Source organism: Pelmatolapia mariae, linkage group LG3_W (assembly GCF_036321145.2).
Source record: "Pelmatolapia mariae isolate MD_Pm_ZW linkage group LG3_W, Pm_UMD_F_2, whole genome shotgun sequence".
Taxonomy (NCBI): Eukaryota; Metazoa; Chordata; class Actinopteri; order Cichliformes; family Cichlidae; genus Pelmatolapia; species Pelmatolapia mariae.
The window spans coordinates 51,368,441-51,381,817 of record NC_086229.1 but is presented as its reverse complement, the minus strand read 5'-3'; the positions used below and the strand labels follow the sequence as shown (position 1 = coordinate 51,381,817).

Below are 13,377 nucleotides of genomic sequence, written 5' to 3'. Positions count from 1 at the left end.
TTGTGAGGAGACATGCAACAGTAAACATTTGGTTTATACTCCCAGAAATGGAGAGAGGGATGACAGTGTCAAAAAGTTTGTTTTCTTTAACCCTCCTGATGAGCCTCTCCACGTGGACCCTCAGACGTGCAATGGACTGGGTTCTAAGGACATCCAACTCTGACATTTGAGCTTGCTTGGACAAAAAGGCTGGGCGATGGACTTTCCCAGGTACTAGCTCATCTACCAGAAACCCTTTGTCCACCATTATATCCATCTCAGGTGTCAGGAGGGAGGTGATGCCAGAGTGACGGAAAATCTCCTTGTCACTGATGGAGCCTTCAAAAAGTGCTGAGACAAATGTCAATGCTCCATGGGGGGACATGCCAATAAGCGCTTTGAAAGTGGAGTGCGACTTGTAAGTTGAAAATACCTCACTCTGGAGCAGAAGGGAGGAGGGTGTTTGGCATCTCATTTCAGTACAGTCCATAATGACCTGGGTATTTTTATAAGTCCCACTAAAATCCGTGGGGCAGTTTGCTCTCACTCTGCCAGGTGCCATCCAGATGGAGACAGATCCAAGCAAAGTGTACAAAAAGTTGGACCATGACACAAGTATTCTACTCACTGTAGCTCTGTGGATGTTAAACTTGTGACAAAGCTCCCTTTGCGTACAGCCGGTTGCCAGATAATTCAGGAACAAGAAGAGCTCATCAATTGGCAACAATTTCTGGAAGAGAAAAAAAATTGCTGCAGTCACAAAAATGTGCAACACACACAGATCAAGCAGGTAGTAATTGTGTAGAACTTACAGTCGGTCTGTTTACAGGGCTCTCGGTGGATGTGCTGGTGGAAAGGCTCTTCTGACCACTGGTGACCCTCACCATCCTGCTTGTTGCCTCTTGGATTAGATTCCAAAAGGCCATCAAATGCTCATATGATGGAAATCTGCATTTAAATGGTGGATGTTAATATAGTTTTTTATCTGCAGCTATTGCTAAATTTCAGATGACATTACAACTTTCTATTGGTCAATTTAATACATATCAGAGGTAAGTTACATTAATATTTTTAAAATGATGAGAATAGAAACGAAAACCAACTCCAGCCTTGTGTTAAAATGCACATTTGTGTGCTAATGTTATTAAGGTCATGGGTCACTAGTTGAAAACTTCAGGATTTCTTACCTTGTATAGTACCGAATGTCCTCAGGTGATATGGCAAATCGATGCAGTCCAAATCCCTGCGTCAAATGATACGACTCAAGCTGCCGTCTAAGCTCCTCAATCTCCCGTGACATAGTTTCATATTTAATGCGGTCTACCACAATCAAAGGACTTGCTGCATAGTCGTGGTCTTCAATCAGGGGAATGGAGGCTGGAGCAGACTCAGTACAACCAGTAATGGGCATATCAGACACGTCGTTTTCATCCTCTGTGTTGTAATCTACGGTTGCCATAGCCACGGTATCAACAGGTCGAGGTCGGCGCTCCCAAACTCCGGGTCGCTCCGTCTTTTTTGAAAAATTATTCCAGTGGAATAAGGAGGGAACAGCTTTCGGCTGAAGACAACGCTTACCAGAGGAAGACACGAAGATCTCTCCTGTCTCAAAATGCCGACTACACACTCTAGACCTGGTTGTAACTGTGAAGCCGTCCCTTCTGATTTTTATCAGCCATTGTGCTCGCAATTCAGAATCTTTGGGAAAAGAGTGGAAACTTAACATCTTGTTAAATCTCCCCCCAGCAGTACACAGCGGGACACAGCAATGGTGACCGGTCCCACCTTCTGCTCTTTGTAATTTAAAGCGATCTTTCCGTTTCTGTTTGTTAGACATCATTTTGAAGTCCATCTCCGCAGTAGCGATTGACGGGAAAATAAAACTACCGGAAATGTACAACCCCACATCCGGTCTCAAACCAGGAAGTTAGCATTTTCTCGTGCACAGAGTCCATTCTCTGTGAAACTCTCCAACTCTTCATTCCACCTTAAAGTCTGTGTGACACTGAAATCCAAAGCAAAATGTGTGTTTGCTTTACAGACAGCAGTCCAACACAAACATACACACATCATCCAAAACACAGTCCAACATCCAAATCTCCTCCACTGCCAGCATGAATGATGGGAAAGAGAAGGAGGAACACTCTGACATTCAGGGTTAGAATGAGTTTCATGAAGCAGACTGTGAAGATCAAAGCTGCATTAGAAGCTTACATGAATGAATGAGTGGACAGAAGTGGACAGAGATCATCTGAAGCACTTCAAAGGCTTTAAATCAGCACATTTCTCTTTATTCTTTATCAACTCTGTTAGTTTCTCTCAGTTTTCTGTGGAATGAAAACTGTTGTTGGACCAACTGGAAGAAATGATTCAAGGACTTAGTCACAGAACAGAGATTCAAATCTCCAAAATCCAACTGGCTGCATCAGGACATATAGTCTGAAACTCTGCACAGTTTCCTGTTTGAAGCTGCTTCCTGTTGGCTTCAGCTGTTTGGAGTTTCCATTTTCTAAACTTCTACATTCTGAACCTTCTTCAGCTCTGAACAGATGATGAAACACTGAATGATTTCAAGCACTTTGTCTAATAAACTTACATCTTTCATTCTTTATACAGATTGAGTTTCTGTAGTTTGTCAGAGATCAGCTGTGATTATCTGGCAGCAGCACTGAAGTCCAACCCCTCCCATCTGAGACAGCTGTTCCTATGGGGAAACAATCTGAAGGATCCAGATGTGAAGCAGCTGTCTGATCTTCAGCAGAGTCCAGACTACAGACTGGAGACTCTGGAGTAAGTAGAGTGATGGAGTGAGTGGGTGGTGCTGTCAGCAGTATTGTACTAAACACAGTCAGTATGAAACAAAGATCCAGTGTTTCCTGTAAAGCTGCAGCTTCTCAGTGAAGCTGTGAGAGGAGAATGGTGACAGGCTTCAGGATTGGACACAAACACTTCCTGTTTCTTACCTTTATGGTCACCATAGTAACGGCTAATGCACTCTGATCAAACACTGTCAACAGCCAATCAGCTCTCTGAACAGAGCAGCACGCAGACCAATGACTGCATTCATTTCCAAGTTTAAAGCAGTGAAGAACACAGTCTGTAGGTGAGGAAGAATTTAGTGAGAGCAGATGTTTGGATGGAATTCCTCCAGTTAACAGCTGGAAGCATCCATCTGGATTGTTGGGCTTGTTGTTGGGGTTCCTACAGAGCTCAGAGTGGACACACCAAGGTTCTTCTAATGAATGAAAGTCCAAACTCAAACTAGGAGGGAAAAACATTTTCATCAACTTCAATAAAAATCCAAAGATTAGAAAAAGTGAAGCAACAATGAGTCCTAGTACAGTCCCAGCACTGAAGTCCCTGCTGCTCTTTATACTGGATGTGCTGCATCACTGACTGACAGCTGATGAAGAGTCTCTGGAAACACTCGTTTATCTCCTCTGCTCTTCCTTCCTCTCTCTGCAGGTGGAGGTGATGATGGTAAACAGGACGGTGTGTGTGCTGAGAGAGGAGGAGCTGTGTCCTGATGATCCAGAGAGGTTGAAGCAGCAGCAGCTTGTGTGTAGAGACGCTCTGACTGGGCCATGTTACTGGGAGGTGGAGAGGAGAGCTTCATCCAGCAGTGACTGACAGAGGAATGAAGTGCAGATGACTGTCAGTGCTGCAGAGTGAACTGCTCTGAGAACAGCTCCACTGTCAGACACAATGTAGAGTCCAGCATCATCCCTGTGTGTCCCTCTGGATCTGACAGAGGATCTCAGTGTATCTGGACGGCTCTGCTGCTGCTCTGTCCTTCTACAGTCTCTGCACAGTCTCTGTCTGACTCTGGCTTCAGACCCTCCTGGATCAAACTCACCTGGAAAGACTTTCAAACATCACTCAATAGATTTGAATACAGAATATATTTGATATACACTGTAGATGTACTGTAGAGTTGCAGTTTGTCACTTGTAAATACAGTCTGTGAGCAGCTATGAGCTGAAAGATCTTTCTAGAAACACGAAATGTTTTCACTCTTCTGTTGCTTTTTCATATATTTCCACAACATTAATATTGATCCCACCTGTCTCACCTGTTTCATGCTTTTATACATAATAACAGGACACGTGTGATCTGAGCGCTGCTGTGGTTGCTGTGCTGCACGTCTTCATTTAGATAACAGAGACATCTAGTGGTTCAGAGGGAGAACTGCAGGAGGTGGAGCTGTGTTTTAGAATGGAAAACTTTTGATCTTTTAGGCGCAGATACAAATATGACAAGTATCAGTGTAAGATACAAAAGGTCACATCAGTCAGCAGAGGGAACAGTGATCACACAGCAATGTAAGAATAGAAACATAACAGTGAATCTGGACATGTGTACAGATGGAAGCAAACAAACAGGATGTAACACTACATTAAAGCCACAAATGGGAAGAAAACAAAGCCAAAGGAAAATATATTTGATCTCAGGAATCCAAATCAGATGCTTTAGAGCAGGGGTCGGCAACCCTGGAGGAGCAGAGACCCGAGGCGGCCGCCGGTCCGAGTGTCAGGTGAACTGAACTTCAGGTGAGAAGTTATGACCTGCAGTCTATCTGGGTCAGATATAAAACAAGTTTAGGTGGAGTTTATTTTCGTTATGCTGACTTTTTACAGTCAGTTACAATAACTCGTACTGCGCACTAGCTAGCATGACGGAGTTTCTATACAGCTGGGTGGGTGCTATGATGTTACTGATAGTGAACTTTATTCTATTCATAAGGTTAGTTAGTAGAGTTGCCAACCGTCCTGTAAAAAACGGAATCGTCTCGTATTCAGAGAAAATATTACGTGTTTCGCATTGAGCTGAAAGGGAACACAGTTTGTCCCGGACTTCAGCTAGAATGGAAAAAAGACACAAAGCTGGATTTATTCTGTGTCTTCTGCCTCTTCTCCTCTCCTTCTCTCCCGCTCTCTCTGCTGTTGCGACTTCAGAATCATCAGAATCAAAATACTTTATTAATCCCGAAGGAAATCAGGGTTACAGCAGGCAGCACACTAATGGCGCATGCGCACTTACAAAGAAACCTTCTGACCAAACTTACACAAACATCACATTGGGAAGACATGTCAGAGAGGTAGGCTGATGGGAAAAAACAACGAAAATACATAACATGAGGTGAGAGGAGGAGAAAAAACTCCACTCAGACTGAGCTCCTAGTGGGAGAACAGTTTGAGAACAGAAAAAACACCTCAGCACAAAAAGCACATGACTGTCAACACACCATAGAAACACAAGACAAGCAACAGGGGCGGGTAAAGGGTGAGAGAGAGCCGGTGTAGACAGTGCATCCGGTCCTGCAGCATGTCTGTGCTGGTCCAGTCGACCGTCATCTTCCCCTGGAGGTGACAAGCATCGAAGGCCATTGTTGGGAAAGTTACTTTGAAAAAGTAATTCAATTGTAGTTGCTAGTTACTTCTTCAAAAAAGTAACTGAGTTAGTAACTGAGTGACAATGATCTAAAAGTAATTAATTATTTGAAAAGTAACTATTGCGTTACTTTAAAAAAAAACAAAGAACGTTTAACCCTCTGGGGTCCAGGGTATAATTGGCCACTTTTTACTACTGTTGATTTTCCCTCCACATTTCACCTTTAAAAACGATTTACTTTGCCTTGTTTGGTTTCATCCTTTTCAGCACAACCTCACGTGTCTGAATTTACAGTCATGTTTTCATTTTGACATATTGTATTAACATAATTGATCTAAAATCAGATAAAAAACATAAAATCAGAGTAGAAAAAGTTATATTTTTTACTGTAACAACCACAAACAACTTTAATGAATGATATTTCATAACTTTAAATGTGAATATTAATTGTCAATTTTATAATCCTATGCACAAGTTTTGCAAACAACAAAGTTATTTGCATTAATTTACCTTTTACCCTTTTTTAAATAACCATTTCAAACTATTTACAGAACAATCAGCTGTTCTTCAATAAGATGCCACAAATTATTTGTGCCACTCCAAAAACATAATTTCTGTCCACTATAAAGGAGAACATCACAGCCTGATACCTGCAGGTCTGACAGCAGCAGGTGTATCACTGCTGTTTCTACCTGGAGACAGCAGTCGCCTCATTGTTCTGACACACAACACAAAACTATCCACAACACTACACACTAACTACACAAGACAACACATTAACTACACACTCCAAACACGTGAAACGTCACAAATCTCTCACATCTCAATACTCTCTCTCGCTCTCTCTCGCCGTCACTCCTAAAACTTTCCCTGTTTTGTTTTGTTTTTGCTCATAAGCAGAGAGCGCTTGCTAGCGCTAACGTGACGAAACTATTGAGGAAAAAAAGCCGCCTATTTCTTGTTTATCACGACTCTGGTTTCACGTGGCCTATCAACACAGTTTATAAACTGGTATATGTCACCTTGTTGCTTTGTCTTTAAGTGGTCATGTGATTGACTTACCAGGACTACTTTATTCTTCCTCAGTCAAACAGCAGCACTCATGCGATTGTTTTGCCCCCTGAGCTCCAGGATGCGGTAAACTGAACACAGCTTCAACTGTCTGTTTGTTGAAAAATAGTAACGGACAGCGTTTCCTTGTTAGTAACTGTAATGGTGTTGTAATGACAGGAATAGTAATTAGTTAGATTACTCGTTACTGAACAAAGTAACGCCGTTAGTAACGCCATTACTTGTAACGCCATTACTTGTAACGCCATTACTTGTAACGCCATTACTTGTAACGCCGTTATTCCCATCACTGTCGAAGGCGTCTGGAAAGGGAGGGTGGATGAGTGTGTATAACAGTGTGTGTGTCCAGAGTTCACCTGAGACAGTGTCCTTCGCCCTGCCAGGCTAAGTAAACAGTCTTCCAGCCAACCCAGGTGGCCTTGCATAGGAAAGGAGGAAGAGTCTCAACACAGTCTATTATCAGGGTGTCGTTGTTCAGCTCCAGCCTTGAGACCGCAGCTGGAGCTGAAGAGGTATCTGCATGAAGTGATGGTGGTTTTTACTTTAGTGCGAACAACTCATATGAATTTCAAAGCTGTTCTAACAGTCCGACACTGGTCTCTCAATCTCCCGTTGGAGAGCCGTGAGCTTCTCCATGATCTTATCTGTGCTGCACTCAATGAGCCCATTTTGAGAACTCACCACTCGTCCCATCGATTCAATCCCAGCGGGCAGCCTTGTGGGGGTTTGAACAGCCGATTCCACTTTCTTTAATCTTCGATGAGTCAGGGCCAAGCCAGCTCCGATCAGCAAGAACCCTGTTGTCATGGTTCCGAATAGGTAGATAGTTAATAATCGTTGTAATAGTATATATATATATATATATATATATATATATATATATATAGGATACAGGCCCCTGCCTGGGGCGTCTGTATCCAGTAAGGGTCCTAAGGCTAGACCCCCTATGCTAAGTGAGCCTACCGCAGACATGAGCGAGACAGATAAATATGAAGGCATGCCGGCTCGGACGTCGCCCGGATCAACAAGGTCCGCGTCAGGTGTTGAGGAACCAGGGCACCCTGACGACAAGTGGGCTACTGGAACAAGAAGGCATCGGTGGGCAAGAGACGAAAACAGGGCGTTGTTGGAATGCTACTACGCAAGTAACCCTGGCGGAAGGGGTTACATGAATAGGATGAGGGACCTATGGATTCTTCGATACCCAACATCCACAATGACGGCGAAACAACTAGTAGCTCAGTGTTCCAACATTCGAAAGAAGGGACTGCTCTCACAGCTAGAGATTGACGAGGTACAACATAAATGCTACGGCAAGGAGGAGTCAGGACGCCAGGTCAGGGGGGAGATATCATCACCCCCACCCGAGATTGGGTACATAGCCCCAAGTGCGATAGGAGAAGGATCGTTGAGTGCGAGAGGAACTGACCTGAAAGATAGGATCATGGCCAAGCTTGAAACCTGGATCCCCCGTAGCCGGTTACCAAGATTACGTGAAGTACCCTCAGAAGGTCTGCTAGATGATGTTAATGCAGCACTACGGACGATACCTACAACCACGATTACCGAAACTAACAAGCTGATCTACACTACGGCAGCAGTGATCAGTGAGATGCTTGGCTACAAGTTGAACAGCCACAAGGGGCAGTACCCTCCATGGAGAAGGAGGCTAGAGGGCAAGATCAAAGTAGCACGGAGGGAGGTTAGCCAACTAACGGAGTTGCAGAAAGGCGCGACAAAGAAGGTGCATAAGAAATACAGCAAGCTGTCCATACCTGAGGCCTTGGAAACTGCCAAGCAAAGACTCACAGCCTTGGCAAGCCGCTTGAGGAGGTACACCAGAGAGATAGAAGGCAGGAGAATAAACCAGCTGTTCTCCACAGAACCAGCAAAGGTGTACTCTCAGTGGCAAGGGAACAATAACAGAACAGCACCACCAAGGCTGGAGACGGAGCAATACTGGAAGGGCATATGGGAGAAGGACGCAACCCATAACGGCAATGCTCAGTGGCTAGTGGATCTGAGGGCAGACCACAGCAACCTCCCTGAACAGGGTCCAGTAACCATCACAGTGGCAGATATCCAAGAAAGGGTCTCCAGTATGAAGAGTTGGACAGCACCAGGGCCCGACATGGTTCACGCCTACTGGCTGAAGAAGCTGACTGCACTCCACGAGCGTCTGGCAGCACAAATGAACCAGCTGCTAGTTAACGAGAGACACCCGGAATGGCTAACTGAAGGTCGGACGGTCCTGATCCCCAAGGACCCCAAGAAGGGACCGGTCCCATCCAACTACCGACCAATAACCTGCCTCAGTACTACATGGAAGCTCCTGTCAGGCATCATATCGGCTAAGATGAACAGGCACATGGGTCAATACATGAGCGCGGCACAGAAAGGGATTGGCAAGAATACCAGAGGCGCAAAACACCAGCTACTGGTAGACAGAACAGTCAGCCGAGACTGCAAGACCAGACTGACCAACCTGTGCACAGCCTGGATTGATTACAAGAAGGCCTATGACTCAATGCCCCACAGCTGGATACTGGAATGCCTAGAATTGTACAAGATCAACAGGACCCTAAGAGCCTTCATCAGGAACTCAATGGGGATGTGGCGCACAACACTAGAGGCCAACTCCAAGCCCATAGCACAAGTCACCATCAAGTGCGGGATCTACCAAGGAGATGCTCTGTCCCCACTGCTGTTCTGCATAGGCCTGAACCCCCTCAGTGAGATCATTAACAAGACTGGCTACGGATACCGACTACGAAACGGAGCGGTTGTCAGCCACCTCCTGTACATGGATGACATCAAGCTGTATGCCAAGAGTGAACGAGACATCGATTCACTGATACACACTACCAGGATATACAGCAATGACATTGGAATGTCATTCGGACTGGAGAAGTGTAGTCGGATGGTAACAAAGAGAGGGAAGGTAGTCAGAACTGAGGGGATTGAACTACCAGAAGGCAACATTGCAGACATAGAGGACAGTTACAAGTACCTGGGGATCCCGCAAGCGAATGGGAACCATGAAGAGGCCGCTAGGAAAGCTGCAACCACCAAGTACCTGCAGCGGGTCAGGCAAGTCCTGAGGAGTCAGCTGAACGGTAAGAACAAGATCCGGGCCATCAACACCTACGCCCTGCCCGTGATCAGGTACCCTGCTGGGGTAATAGGCTGGCCAAGGGAGGAGATAGAAGCCACTGACATAAAGACAAGAAAGCTCCTTACCATGCATGGAGGGTTTCACCCCAAGTCCAGCACCCTGAGGCTGTACGCTAAGCGGAAGGAAGGGGGCCGGGGACTGGTGAGTGTCAGCACCACAGTCCAGGATGAGACAAGAAACATCCACGAATACATCACGAAGACGGCCCCAACTGACAGCGTGCTCAGTGAATACCTCAGGCAGCAGAAACCCAAGAAAGAGGAGGAAGGCGAGGAACCATCATGGAAGGACAGGCCCCTGCATGGTATGTACCACCGGCAGATAGAGGAGGTGGCTGATATCCAGAAATCCTACCAGTGGCTGGACAAAGCTGGACTGAAAGACAGCACAGAGGCACTAATCATGGCAGCACAAGAACAAGCTCTGAGTACAAGATCCATAGAGGCTGGGGTCTACCACACCAGGCAAGACCCCAGGTGCAGGCTGTGTAAAGATGCCCCAGAGACAATCCAGCACATAACAGCAGGGTGCAAGATGCTAGCAGGCAAGGCATACATGGAACGCCATAACCAAGTGGCCGGCATAGTGTACAGGAACATATGCGCCGAGTATAACCTGGAAGTCCCGAGGTCAAAATGGGAGATGCCCCCAAGGGTGATGGAGAATGACCGAGCTAAGATCCTGTGGGACTTCCAGATGCAGACGGACAAAATGGTGGTGGCTAACCAACCGGACATAGTGGTGGTAGACAAACAGAAGAAGACGGCTGTAGTGATCGATGTAGCGGTTCCGAATGACAGCAATATCAGGAAGAAGGAACACGAGAAGCTGGAGAAATACCAAGGGCTCAGAGAAGAGCTCGAGAGGATGTGGAGGGTGAAGGTAACGGTGGTCCCCGTGGTAATCGGAGCACTAGGTGCGGTGACTCCCAAGCTAGGCGAGTGGCTCCAGCAGATCCCGGGAACAACATCGGAGATCTCTGTCCAGAAGAGCGCAGTCCTGGGAACAGCTAAGATACTGCGCAGGACCCTCAAGCTCCCAGGCCTCTGGTAGAGGACCCGAGCTTGAAGGATAAACCGCTGGGTGTTTTATATATATATATATATCTATATATATATATCTATATATATATATATATCTCTCTCTCTCTATATATATATATATATATATATACACATATATGTATATGGTACACATGGTTATTGATCAGTGGGCTTTGATCAGTGGGTTTTGGTCAGCGGTTGTTGATGGGTTTTGGTCAGCGGTTGTTGATCAATGGTCATGAGAGTTTGCACAATTATGATTAAGGAACTGACCTCTCAGCCCATTGTTCCTTCAGTGGGCTGGTTTCAGTCATTATGCAAATGTACTGTTTATGAGATTGAAACCTGCAGCTGAGACTGAAGAAGTCACCTGGATGAGTGACGAAACTTTTCTCCCACTGTTAGAAAGCCCACTGTTTACATGTTATTTGCATGGTCGAATTGTTATGGTTTGTTTATAGATAGTGTTTGCGCTGTGGAAATTGATATGTCCTACGTCATTGAACTCACCATGTCTATGCTGACGCTCCTTGAATGCACCACTCTGTGCTAGAATAATGTCTGGGCATGTTGAATGTTTTATGTGTGCTGTACTGATAGTTGCTTTATGTATCGTTATTACAGACCACAGCATAATCAATCTCCTAAACTTGGAAGCTGCCTCCGTGTTCTTTAACCGGAACACACCCACCATACCTTGCCGCTCTAAATCAAATCAGCTAAACTCCCGGAGACAACATTCTCTCCATTTTATGGTCCTTCGAGCCGGATTAGAGTACTGATCAAGGCATGGAACAGACAGATGTCCAGGCTGACTCAGCACCCCCACGTGTTTCGCAGAGAGACCGACGGCCACCTGCTTACCTGACCGATTATGAGGTTTCAACACTCCCTCTTGAGGGACAAACCCAAACCACACAACCGGCTACCGCTTCCCAGTGTTCACATAGCGGTAAAACATGCTCATCCCAGAGGAGCTCCAGCTCCAGGTCCACAAGGGCATCACGCTCGTCGATAGGCAGATTCCCTTCCCAAGCATTATCAGACCTGGAAACAGCCCAGCTCGAAGAGCGAGTAAAGCAGATGGAACTTGAGGAATTCCAACAGCACCTAGAAGAGGATCAACAAGTCGAATATGAATGTCAACGACTTCAAGCTCAAGCCAGAGAGGCCCAGCAGCTACAGGAAGAAGCCATTAGAACCCAAGAGGCGTTGACCAGACAGCTGGAGAGGCGACGACAGCTAAAGAAGAGGGTAAACGAGTTGGAGATAGCCAAGATGGTTACTTCTCTCCTTAAAGAGAAAGCACAAGAACCCAGCGGTTCCAGAGTCTCACCATGCCCATCGGAGGGTAGTAATTCGAGCACCCATGCAGCTCTACCTTCAGTCGGTCCCGTGGGTCAGCCCTCTGTACCGCTCGTCGCTCCACCCTCAACACTTACAGTGACTCAACCTCCAGCGCCCATGGTAGCTCCACCTCCAGTAACCATGGCCTCGCATCCATTACATTCTCAATGCACGCCCCAAGTCCTGCACCCAACTGTTCCAGCTGGACCTCGGTCTACTACCTTTGCACCTGATACCTCTTACCAGGGATCTACTCCATTCTCAGTTCAGCCATCGCAGTACACTCGTGCAGCCTGCACCAACCCTGCTGAAGCAGAATTATCTTGCACTCCCGCCCGGACTAAGTCCGAGCTACATCAACTACCGACAGCTAATGCGTACCCTTTCCTCGCCACAGGGTATGGCATTCCCAAACCTATGATTCCCTCCTTTGAGAGTGGCCGTGAAAGTGACTTTGCCTTATTGAAAATGGCCCTTGACAACCTGTTGAACAGTCATCCACACCTGAATGAGCAGTATAAATATCAAGTGCTGCTTGGGCACCTACGGCTACCTAGTGCAATCCAGCTAGCTAAGGCATACATGCATGACCCAACGTCGTACACCATGGCCATGCACGCCCTGCAGGACAAGTATGGGCAACCCCGTCAGCTCGTCCAAAGTGAATTGGGCACAATTCTGAATGCTCCAGCTATCAAATTCGGTGACGCAGAAGCCTTTGATGCATTTGCCTTGTCTATCCAATCTCTAGTGGGGATGCTTAGGACACTGGAGGGCCAGAACGGTTTTGAGCTAAGATGTGGGTCTCATGTCGACCGACTACTGAGTAAGATGCCACCCAGTTATCGCGATGGGTTTGTAGAGCATTGCCTGAACCAAGGCATTCTTCGGACAGGTACTGACCAAACCTATACCCTGCCTGATCTGAGTTCCTGGCTACAGATGAAATCCCAAGCGAAGCGCATCGCAGGTAGAGCCGCTTCACTCTATGGTCCTGAAGCTTATAAGCCGACAAAGAAAGACCAGCGTCTTCCCAATAAACCAAAGGAGAAATCGACAGCCTTCTTCCTGACTTCCCGGGAAACCCCCAGCTCAGAAGGGAGTTCTGTCCGACCAAAGTCCTCATCCAGACCGAAACCATACTGTCCCCGCTGCGAGAATAAGGAGCATTTCCTGAATGCTTGTGTAGAGTTTAGGAAACTGACCACCGACCAGATGGTGAGGTGGTTAACTGATGAACAGCGGTGCTGGAAATGTGGAAGAACTCACCAGCCGGAGGTTTGCACCCTCAAACGACCTTGCAATACCTGCAGAGAGCAACACCTGACTGTACTGCATGATGCAGTCCAGCAGATCCAGAAGAGCGTGCTC

At 46.4% G+C, this 13,377-nt stretch overlaps 1 protein-coding gene across 2 annotated transcripts in view; it reads left to right on the top strand.

Moving 5' to 3' along the window:
- LOC134624596 (NLR family CARD domain-containing protein 3-like) overlaps positions 1 to 13,377 on the top strand; it is a 70,644-nt gene that overhangs the window by 12,669 nt on the left and 44,598 nt on the right. The window lies entirely within an intron of this gene.